Source organism: Salvelinus sp. IW2-2015, linkage group LG20, assembly GCF_002910315.2.
Source record: "Salvelinus sp. IW2-2015 linkage group LG20, ASM291031v2, whole genome shotgun sequence".
NCBI lineage: Eukaryota > Metazoa > Chordata > Actinopteri > Salmoniformes > Salmonidae > Salvelinus > Salvelinus sp. IW2-2015.
Window position 1 is genome coordinate 16632123 of NC_036860.1, and position 11982 is coordinate 16644104.

Sequence of the window (11982 nt, forward strand, 5' to 3'; positions counted from 1 at the left end):
GTTGGCATCAAATGTTGCATTACCGCCCCCAACTGGACTATAATATAAATCCATTGTACATGTGATACAAAAGAGGAAAAATAAAAACCTTCCAACTAACCCTACACTCATTAAAAATCCACTACCCCATTCCGCTACTTTGACCCTATTGCTCCTGCACCATGCCAACGGCCTGGAAGCACGGGACACTCAACACACCCTCTAACTCTTCTGAAGTCATATCTCATATTCCCACCGCTCATTAGGCAGTCGCCTGTGGCGGCAGATTGCCTTTTCTGAGCTAAACTGACCAAGACGCACTTCCAACAACACACATAAAACCTCACATAATTCTGCCCAAAACAATGACAATTTCTCTCAACCAGTGGCATATGGGCTTTTTAGGTGAGCGCTGATGGATTTATATTATAGTCCAGTTGGGGGCGGTAATGCAACATATTTGATGCCAACTGCACTGCAGTTTATCTCCAAAGAAGAAGGATTCCTCAACGTTAGCCCTTTGATAAGCAGTGCCCAAATTGTCAAAGGCAGGGGTGCTAAATATTTTGCTTGTCCATTCCCAGCGCGCCTCTCCAGGGTGCTGTTGGTGAGATGCATCTTTGAAGCGCTCCACCAACGTTCCATCCCGAAAATTCTCTAACAAAAATGTAAAACATATAGGATATGGTAAAAAAAATTGTATGTGGCCTTTTCTGTAGCCTACAGCCTGGAGATAAAATGTATGACAATGTAATGAGATGGACACTTTTTGCATCATGCAGGTTTCTCTGATCAAATAGCCTAACCTGATTAATGAGCTGTCATGTTAACAAACAACATATCCTAAAAACAGGACAGGTCAAAGTAAAATGGACAATATGGAGTGGACAATCACAACTGTTGTCCAGGAGTTTCACCCCATTGTCATGATCAGTGGTTTGAAGTTTGTATCCGTCAATTTTTGACAAGCTGATCATAGCGAAAAAATTAAATACTTCTGCATTTCCCACTGTGTAAACACATTGCAAATAGGCTCGCAATAACTCCTGATAAAGTTGGTTAGCTGATATTCAGAGGTTAAATAGCCAAAAATGGATTAGTCACAGGAATCAGGACTATTAAATGTATTTTCTGTGATTTACATTCTATTTCTGCGGTACAGTTGATAACCATTGCTATGAACTAAGAATCCAACATTACTGAAGCATATATTACTCYTTGGCCTATCACTCTAATAGGCCAACTACTACTCACAGGGATCCTCTCAGGATCCTTTGACCTATCCTCCTCTACTTTGTTCACTGCCTCCGCATACGACACCTTGTGTACTACTCTGACTCCAGCCACCTCAACCTACCTCTCTCGCACCGGACACTTCCGATCCTTAGCAACATGGGCACCCCTACAGTTGACACACACAACTTTATCCACCAAAACTACACAGTCCTTTATCCCATGCCCTCCTGCACATCTTGGAATCTCCCTTCTTCAAACTGCTGCAACATGACCATAAACGTTGCACCTGAAACAGCGTAGTGGATTCATCCCAAAAGCTCTAACAGGATAACTGATATATCCTAACATGCCCTTGTCGGGTAAAGACTCCGACTCAAAACGACTGACAGTGATTCCTCTGTTTAACCGCGCTCACCACCGGGTTTGTGTTGCACCAAACGGTTGGCATCACAAACACCAGGAATCTGCAACTTCAATTGCTCCACCTCCATACTTAACGCTACCCCAGAAATCACTCCTTCCAATGGTGCCATGTGTCTAAGAGCAAAGCAAGAAACATATCTTGACCCAAGTTGCGAACATGTGGCGCCCGCTCCCTTTGGTGAGAAGAAACACAAAAACAAATATCACAAGTCCACTACAGGTTACCTTCACTGATTCAACTGCTTTCCCACCCACCCTGAAACCACAAATGCATCTCGCCAAAAGGCAAGGATCGAATTTCTCTTCTTTATCAAATTCTTCTTTATCATATCCATTGATGCCAGGTTCGGGTTCCGAGCTCTTCACCACACCTTCCAACTCACTTAACTCACCCACTTCCATTTCACCTCCAAAACAAGGTATGAAGCTCGGCTCACTCTGTTTGCACTTGATACCAATCTTATTCGACACCCCATCTCTCCATTTTTTATCACCGTTTTCCTCAAATTTAAATTCAACCTAATTTTCATCAGCCTCTTTTTTCCCCTCCATTCCTCCCTGTCCCAATATTCCTCTTCCCCCGACTTTGAATGCAGTACGGTGGCATCCCAATGTCAGTTGTGTAAAGTAGTAAAGTACTACTTAAGTATTTTTGGGGGTATCTGTACTTTATTTATATTTTTGTCAACTTTTACTTCACTACATTCCGAAAGAAAATAATGTACTTTTTACTTCATACATTTTCCCTGACACCCAAAAGTACTAGTTACATTTTGACCGGAAAATGGTCCAATTCACACACTTATCAAGAGAACATCCCTGGTCATCCCTACTGCATCTGATCTGGCAGTGTCACGAAACACACATTTTTTGTTTGTAAATTATGTCTGAGTGTTGGAGTGTGCCCCTGGCTAACCATCAATAAAAAAGTTTTAAAAATTGTGCCATCTGGTTTGCTTAATATAAGGAATTTGAAAATGATTTATACTTTTACTTTTTATACTTAAGTATTTTTAAAAAACAAATACTTTTAGACTTACTCAAGTAGTATTTTACTGGGTGACTTTTACTTGAGTCATTTTCTATTAAGGTGTCTTTACTTTTAGTACTTTTCCACCACTGCTCAATGTACAGTAACTCCATCTAATAAGCATCCTGCTCACCTCGGAAAGTGTCGTCATCTTCTTCTTCTATGGTATAATGGCGTGGCAACAATTAAATGTGCATTCTGCCACCTACTGTGCGGTGGATAATAAAGATACAAAAAAGGAAAACATTTGGGTACAAATAAAATATAAAAACGAACAAAAAATAAATTAACTAAACAAAATCAACCTGCTTTTCTGTAAAAACCTAATTCTAAATCAGGTCCGAAGCCAGATGTGAGGGCGGGACATTTCCTAGCGACAAAAGTCCTTGTAGTGCTTCTGCCGTGAAGTCTTGGAGCCCCAAAAACGTATCGGCTGCGGATATAATGATATCCAGCTTCTTTGACTTCTTAGACACTTGTGCTGCACAATTAATCACTGTGGCTATAAATGCCACAAAATCTACCTTCTTCACAATGAGTGTATCCAGATCACCCGATTAGCAACTGGTTGCAATGCATCCACTGCCATAGCTTCAACACTGTTGCCTACTGCCCTTTTGACTCTCTTCACCGCCTCCACATAGGAGATCTGCTGCGTAGCCTTGATCCTTGACCTCCTTCACCCCGACATGATCCCCACCACAGTTGCAACATTTTCCATTCATAGATTATTCAATATCATACTTTGCCCGTCTGCAAACATTTGACACGTGACCATATCCTTTACAAACCTAATGGTTTGGACACAAATTCTCTCACCGCTTACCTCACATATCCAAGCTTCACATATTCAGGTAGATTCTCCTCAAACAACAATAATACCGCCAGGCTTTTCTCCTTGACCGCTCCTGGGATTTTCTGACTAAGGTACTCATCTATATCCAATGAGACTCCAGCTATAACTCCTTTGGCAGGCGCCCTGCTCAGAAGATCAATACATGTTACTTCTGACGTGGACAATTTTGACAGGTTCTGTGCATGCTTCTTCTGTTCTTCATCAACACAATTAACCCAAACAAGGCTGCTTCTAGTCACCTTGATTGAATCCACCTTTCCCACTGTTTCTTCACAGTCCTCGATATTACAAATGGATTTCCCAAATGAATCTCCTTTTCCAAAAAACGCAACCCAATAAGAAATGCATTATTGGACCGGTCCTTGTCTTCTACTACAAATTGTGCTCATTTTGTTCCATTCTTTGATTTCACTATTTTCCATACATTATCACACACATCACTTGCCGCACTTTCGGGTTCAAGCACATTTTGACAGCATGAGCCTTCTGTCCGATTCCCTTTTTCGCGAACAAACTGTTATTTTTGGTGAACGTGTCGGGAATCATATCGAATCGCTGACAGAGCCGTTCATTAGGGTCCCTGATTTGCATACTGCTACTACTGCTTTTTGAGCTCAAAACAACGATTATCTGCAGGTAAATTAATTCTCTAAGAGGGTGAATCCTCATTGCAGAAACAATAATTAGTTGGGAGAGCGCGTACATTCTGGTCCACGTTCATTTTTGCAGTGCGTTATTAGGGGATCTAATCATTTGTCAAGGTAAAAAATTTATTTGAACGTGCATTTCACGATCTGACATAATGGTAGCCTACTTTTTGGCCTTCACATTGGAGATTGGTTCTAGGTGGTTCAAAAAAATCATGGTTCTAGGTCGATTGTTAAGCATTTTGAATGAAGGGCCGTTTGGGAGCCAAATGAGCCGTCTCTTTTAAGTTAATGGAGACAAATGAAAAGACCCGGAATATCCAGCACTAGCAAACATGCATACAACTACAACCTTATGTGAAGGGAGTCCAGCCCACTATGTTTTTTCTAGCATTGCAATTGGCTGAATTGATATGTGTACTGTTCCCTTATTGGTCTGAACATTCTACTCACCGAATTCATTGTAAGAATCAAATAAAATGTTATTAGTCACATGCGCCGAATACAACAGGTGTAGACCTTACAGTGAAATGCTTACTTACGAGCCCCTAACCAACAATACAGTTAAAAAAAAAATACGGATAAGAATAAGAATTAAAAGTAACAAGTAAATAAAGAGCAGCAGTAAAATAACAATAGGGAGACCATATCCATGGGGGTACCGGTGCAGAGTCAATGTGCGGGGCACCGGTTAGTTGAGGTAATATGTACATGTGGGTAGAGTTATTAAAGTGACTATGCTTAGATGATAACAACAGAGAGTAGCAGCGGTGTAAAAGAGGGGGGGCAATGCAAATAGTCTGGATAGCCATTTGATTAGGTGCTCAGGAGTCTTATGGCTTGGGGGTAGAAGCTGTTTAGAAGCCTCTTGCAACTAGACATGGCGCTCCGGTACCGCTTGCCATTAGGTAGCAGAGAAAACAGTCTATGACTAGGGAGGCTGGAGTCTTTCACAATTTGTTGGGCCTTCCTCTGACACCGCCTGGTATAGAGGTCCTGGATGGCAGGAAGGTTGGCCCCAGTGATGTACTACCCTCTGTAGTGCCTTGCGGTCGGAGGCCGAGCAGTTGCAATACCAGGCAGTGATGCAACCATTCAGGATGCTCTCGATGGTGCAGCTGTATAACCTTCTGAGGACCCATGCCAAATCTTTTCAATCTCCTGAGGGGGAATAGGTTTTGTCGTGCCCTCTTCACGACTGTCTTGGTGTGCTTGGACCATGTTAGTTTGTTGGTGATGTGGACACCAAGGAACTTGAAGCTCTCAACCTGTTCCACTGCAGCCCCGTCGATGAGAATGGGGGCGTGCTCTGTCCTCTTTTTCCTGTGGTCCACAATCATCTCCTTTGTCTTGAGCACGTTGAAGGAGAGGTTGTTGTTCTGGCACCACATGGCCAGGTCTCTGACCTCCTCCCTATAGGCTGTCTCGTCGTTGTCGGTGATCAGGCCTACCACTGTTGTGTCATCTGCAAACTTAATGATGGTGTTGGAGTCGTGCCTGGCCGTGCAGTCATGAGTGAACAGGGAGTACAGGAGGGGCCTCTGTGTTGAGGATCAGCGTGGCGGATGTGTTGTTACCTACCCTTATCACCTGGGGACGGCCAGTCAGGAAGTCCAGGATCCAGTTGCAGAGGGAGGTGTTTAGATCCAGGGTCCTTAGCTTAGGGAAGAGGCGACTCCAGGATTCTGGCCTTCTAGGCAGAGTTCCTCTGTCCAGTATCTGTGTTGTTTTGCCCATCTTAATATTTTATTTTTCTTGGCCAGTCTGAGATATGGCTTTTTCTTTGAAACTCTGCCTAGAAGGCCAGCATCCCAGAGTCGCCTCTTCACTGTTGACGTTGAGACTGGTGTTTTGCGGGTACTATTTATTGAAGCTGCCAGTTGAGGATTTGCGAAGCGTCTGTTTCTCAAACTAAACACTCTAATGTACGTGTCCTCTTGCTCAGTTGTGCACTGGGGCCTCCCACTCCTCTTTCTATTCTGGTTAGAGACAGTTTGCGCTGTTCTGTGAAGGGAGTAGTACACAGCGTTGTACGAAATCTTCAGTTACTTGGCAGTTTCTCGCATGGAATAGTCTTCATTTCTCAGAACAAGAAAGGTGCCGCGGTCATCCCCCTCTTCAAAGGGGGTGACACTCTAGACCCAAACTGCTACAGACCTATATCTATCCTACCCTGTCTTTCTAAGGTCTTCGAAAGCCAAGTTAACAAACAGATTACCGACCATTTCGAATCCCACCGTACCTTCTCCGCTATGCAATCTGGTTTCAGAGCTGGTCGTGGGTGCACCTCAGCCACGCTCAAGGTCCTAAACGACATTATAACCGCCATCGATAAGAGACCAAATTCATCGACCTAGCCAAGGCTTTCGACTCTGTTAATCACCACATTCTTATTGGCAGACTCCCCTACTGTATTTATTTATTTATTTATTTTTGCTCCTTTGCACCCCATTATTTATATTACTACTTTGCACATTCTTCCACTGCAAATCTACCATTCCAGTGTTTTACTTGCTATATTGTATTTACCTCGCCACCATGGCCTTTTTTTGCCTTTACCTCCCTTATCTCACCTCATTTGCTCACATTGTATATAGACATATTTTTCTACTGTATTATTGACTGTATGTTTTGTTTATTCCATGTGTAACTCTGTGTTGTTGTATGTCTCGAATTGCTATGCTTTATCTTGGCCAGGTCGCAGTTGCAAATGAGAACTTGTTCTCAACTAGCCTACCTGGTTAAATAAAGATGAAATAAATAAAAATAAAATATGATCCTTGACTAGTTTCTCAAAGCACTTCATGATGACAATAGTCATTTAGTTCAGTTACCTTAGCTTTCTTGGGAACAGGAACAATGGTGGCCATCTTGAAGCATGTGGGGACAGTAGACTGGGATAGGGATTGATTGAATATGTCCATAAACACACCAGCCAGCTGGTCTGTGCATGCTCTGAGGACACGGCTAGGGATGTCGTCTGGGCTGGCAGCATTGTGAGGTTTAACAGATTTAAGTGTTTTACTCACGTTGGCCACGGAAAAGGAGAGCCCTTGATAGCGGGCCGTGTCAGTGGCACTGTATTGACCTCAAAGCGCGCAAATACGTTTTTAATTTGTCTGCGAGCAAGACATCAATGTCCGCGACGGGGCTGGTTTTATTTTTGTAATCCGTGATTGTCTGTAGACCCTGCCACATACGTTTCATGTTTGAGCCATTGAATTGCGACTCCACTTTGTCTCTATACTGACGCTTTGCTTGTTTGATTGCCTTACGTAGGGAATAACTACACTGTTTGTATTCGGTCATGTTTCCAGTCGCCTTGCCATGATTAAATGCGGTGGTACGTGCTTTCAGTTATGCGCGAATGCTGCCATCAATCCATGGTGTCTGTTAGGGAAGGTTTTAATAGTCACGATTGGAACAACATCTCCTATACACTTCCTTATAAACTCGCTCACCGAGTCAGCATATACGTCAATGTTATTGTCTGAGGCTACCCGGAACATATCCCAGTCCACGTGATCGAAGCAATCTTGAAGTGTGGAATCTGATTGGTCAGACCAGAGTTGGATAGGCCTAAGCACGAGCGCTTCCTGTTTTAGTTTCTGCCTATAGAAGGGGAGCAACAAGATGGAGTCATGGTCAGATTTGCCAAAAGGAGGGCGGGGGAGGGCCATGTATGCATCACGGAAGTTAGAGTAGCAGTGGTCGAGTATGTTACTTGCTCGTGTACTGCAATCGATATGCTGATAGAATTCTCAGATTAGCTTAGTTAAAATCCCCAGCTACAAAAAATGCAGCCTCAGGATATATGGTTTCCAGTTTGCATAATGTCCAGTCAAGTTCCTTGATGGCCGTCTTGGTATCCGCTTGCGGGAGGATATACGCGGCTGTGACAATAACCGAGGAGAGTTCTCATCGGAGATTATACGGTCGGCATTTGATTGTGAGGAATTCTATGTCAGGTGAAGAAAAGGACTGTATGTTGTTACAATTACACCATAAGCCGTTAATCAGGACGCCCTTATTCTTACCAGAGAGATGTTTGTTCCTGTCGAGGCGATGCACTGAAAATCCGTTGGCTGTACGGACTCCCACGGCATGTCCCCGGCTAGCCATGTCTCCGGGAAACAGAGTATGTTACAATCCCGGATATCTCACAGGCTGAAAAACAGTGATTACTAAGGCCATTACAGAAAACACCAGACTGATACCTATCAGGATTAATTGTAAGGATAACATCAAGGAGAGTCGCCTTTTCTGGGTTTCATACCTTGTGGGATTGGTAATAATCTGAGAAAGATTTAGAGAGTCCTATTGCTTTAGGTGGTCAGGTGGATTAAGCATGTCCCAGTTTAGGTCACCTAGCAGGACAAATTCAGACTTAGTGTAAGGTGCCAGGAGAGAGCTTAGGGCATTTAGGGTAGAGGCCGGTGCTGATGGTGGCCGATAACACCCAGCAACAGTCAACAAAGAGTTATTTGAAAGTTTAATGCATAAAACCAGCAAATCACATTTTTGGGGGACAGACTTGGTGGAGACAACCCTGCACTGAAGGTGTTCCTTGGCAAAGATTGTCACTCCACAATCTTTGGAAGATTTGTCTTGCCGAATAAGGTTATAACCAGAAAGGTTAACATCAGTGTTCAAAACACTCTTTCCTAACCATGTCTCAGTAATGACCAACACATGTGGATTGGAGCTTTGAAACCACACTTTCAATTGATACATTTTAAGTAATAACCAGTATGTAGGGGCTGGGCAATTTGTGACTTGTTTTGGTAATCAATGGCTGTATTGGGGGCGAATGATTTCACTTCTGCTAGGCAATCAGCAATTAGTACAGGTAGGTGTGCTCTCCACCTCTGCTAGGCAATTAGCAATTAGTGTTAGTTCTTCAGTCTCCCCTGGTTTCAGCGGCAGCTGTAAGCGGTGGTCGTGTAAGTGGCGGTTTTGTCGCAAAACTAAGACCGAGTTGTTCGAGGAAGGAAAGATGATTCTGTGCTTCCAACTTTGTGGCAACTGTTTGGGGAAGAAACCTGAAACCCCACCTCTTTAAGGAATACCTAGGATAGGATAAAGTAATCCTTCTKKKCCCCCCCCCCCCCCRRKAAAGAGTTAGATGCACTATTGTAAAGTGGTTGTTCCACTGGATATCATAAGGTGAATGCACCAATTTGTAAGTCGCTCTGGATAAGAGCGTCTGCTAAATGACTTAAATGTAAATGTAAATGGGAAGGCCCTTCCCTGTTTCAGAATGACAATGCCCCGTGCACAAAGTGAGGTCCATACAGAAATGGTTTGAGATTGGTGTGGAAGAACTTTACTGGCCTGCACAGAGCCCTGACCTCAACCCCATCGAACACCTTTGGGATGAATTGGACTGCTGACGAGCTAGGCCTAATCGCCCAACATCAGTGCCTGACCTCACTACCTGACTACTATGTTGCAATTCTTCAGCCATTCCTGAACCTGCGACCAAAATCAAGCTACATATGGACAGTACCAAAACAAAGGATCTAATGATTGTCTCTTTGCAGAAAAATCTACAGAGCTGGGATGGTTGTATCCCTCATATAAGATTCTATTGGGTGCAAGAATTTTGTAAATTTAAATTGAAAAACTGTATCAGTTCATAAACCATGTTCCATGGAATCAGTACATCACAAATCTCCAACTATTTTGGTCCTTAAACAAAACTTGTGTACTCTTATTCATCACAATTTTCTTTAACCAATCTTGGTCTGGGCCGACAGAAGTTCCTTACTTTCTCCCCCTTCCACTTGCCTCTATTTGTGCGGTACTGATGCAACTAGTTGGTTGTAATTTTGGATAGGGCAGACATTTCCATATGTTTGTTAGCTGCATGTGTGACAACTCCACCAGTCCTATGTATGTCATTTACAAAGATTATACAGATTCTTTTCTACTTTTTTCCAAAAATAATATGGGTATATTTGAGTTTAACCATAATATTTGTTCTGTATTTTCTGTTGGATTAAACTGAAATTGCAACCAACTTTCTATGGCTTGTTTCAAAATAGCGATATTTTGGAGATTTCATTTTCAAATAACCGAAAGTGAGGTTGTAATCTGAACAAAGGGGAAAAGTCCATGCTTGAACACGGGGTGAGCCATTCTTACTAATCTGCTAGAGAACCAGTTCGGATTTAAGTATGACTGAAGCCTTTAGTGAGAGGTCTAATGTTTTCTATTTAATCACTTCTGCCCTCCATATTCATTATATAAATGAGCCCTTTGAATTTTGTCTGGCTTGCCATTCCAAATAAAATTGAATATTTTTTTGCTCATATAATTTAAAAGCAGGTCACTAGGTGTAGGCAAAGCCATAAGCAAATAGGTAAACTGTGATATAACTAGTTAATCAGGGTGATATTTTTTTTCTCCCACAAATACAGGTATTTTCTTTTCCATGGTAGCAAGATTTTATCTATCTGGTAACTTTCTATTAAATGTATTGTAGTGACAATTTCTTTCTGTCCACTTCACCGTCAGACAATTTTATTGGAAAACTACACGGTAATCTAAAAGTTCTCTTTTTGTTGCTCAATACCTAATATATACACTTACAGATCCTCTATGAGGCTATGGAGGGATTGATTGACAAGGAACGAACCCCAACACATCCAGGACCTAAATACTAGGCGTGTCGGGGGAAAGCCCAAAACATTTTTTATTTTGGCTCTGTACTCCACTTTGGATTTGAAATCAAATGATTTATATGAGGCGACAGTACAAAATGTCACCTTTTTATTTGACAATATTGTCTATTTGACCATTTAGACAAAAGCACTTTACGCATCTTGTCCCCCACATCTAATGACCACATCAAGCTTGTGGCTATGAACTTGATGTATTTGCAGTTTGATTTGGGTCATATCTGCCCAATAGTAACTGAATGGTGAATGTCGTGTCATTTTTTTAATCCCTTTTTCTTACAGTAAGTGAGAATATTTTGGGGGTTGAAAAATCTTAATCAATTTGGATGCTGTCATGATCAGAAAAAAATTGTCATGAATGAATAATGAGGAGTGAGAAAGTTGGAGTCACAAAGATGATACACCCCCTCTCATTTGCCCATGTTTCTTGGAGATCCTGAATGGTTTTGTGATACTCAACTCATCCTGTGGTATTAAGCACATTCATAACTGTTTTATAACAAATTAATGTCACTTTTACTTAAGGTGCCTGTACACACTCTATGTGTCTGTACACACTCTATAACGGCATATGACATGGTTATGTAGCGCATCATTCCATTCAATGTTAAGTGACAGAGTTTAATAAATGATAAAACACCGTTATAACATCTGGTATGCAGACACTTATGAAGCATATGACATAAGTTGTCATGCAGACTGTAATAGCAGTTGATAGAGCATATGACAACAGCATGAACAGTCCTTATGACAAATGTGTTCTATAGCTGATATTAATTTTTTTATTTAACCTTTATTTAACCAGGTAGGCTAGTTGAGAACAAGTTCTCATTTGCAACTGCGACCTGGCCAAGATAAAGCAAAGCAGTTCGACACATACAACAGTTACACATGGAATAAACAAACATACAGTAGAAAAAGTCTATATACAGTATGTGCAAATGAGGTAGGATTAGGGAGGCAAGGCAATAAATGGGCCATGGTGGCGAAGTAATTACAATATAGCAATTAAACACTGGAATGGTAGATGTGCAGAAGATGAATGTGCAAGTAGATATACTGGGGTGCAAAGGAGCAAGATACAGTATGGGGATGAGGTAGTTGGATGGGCTATTTACAGATGGGCTA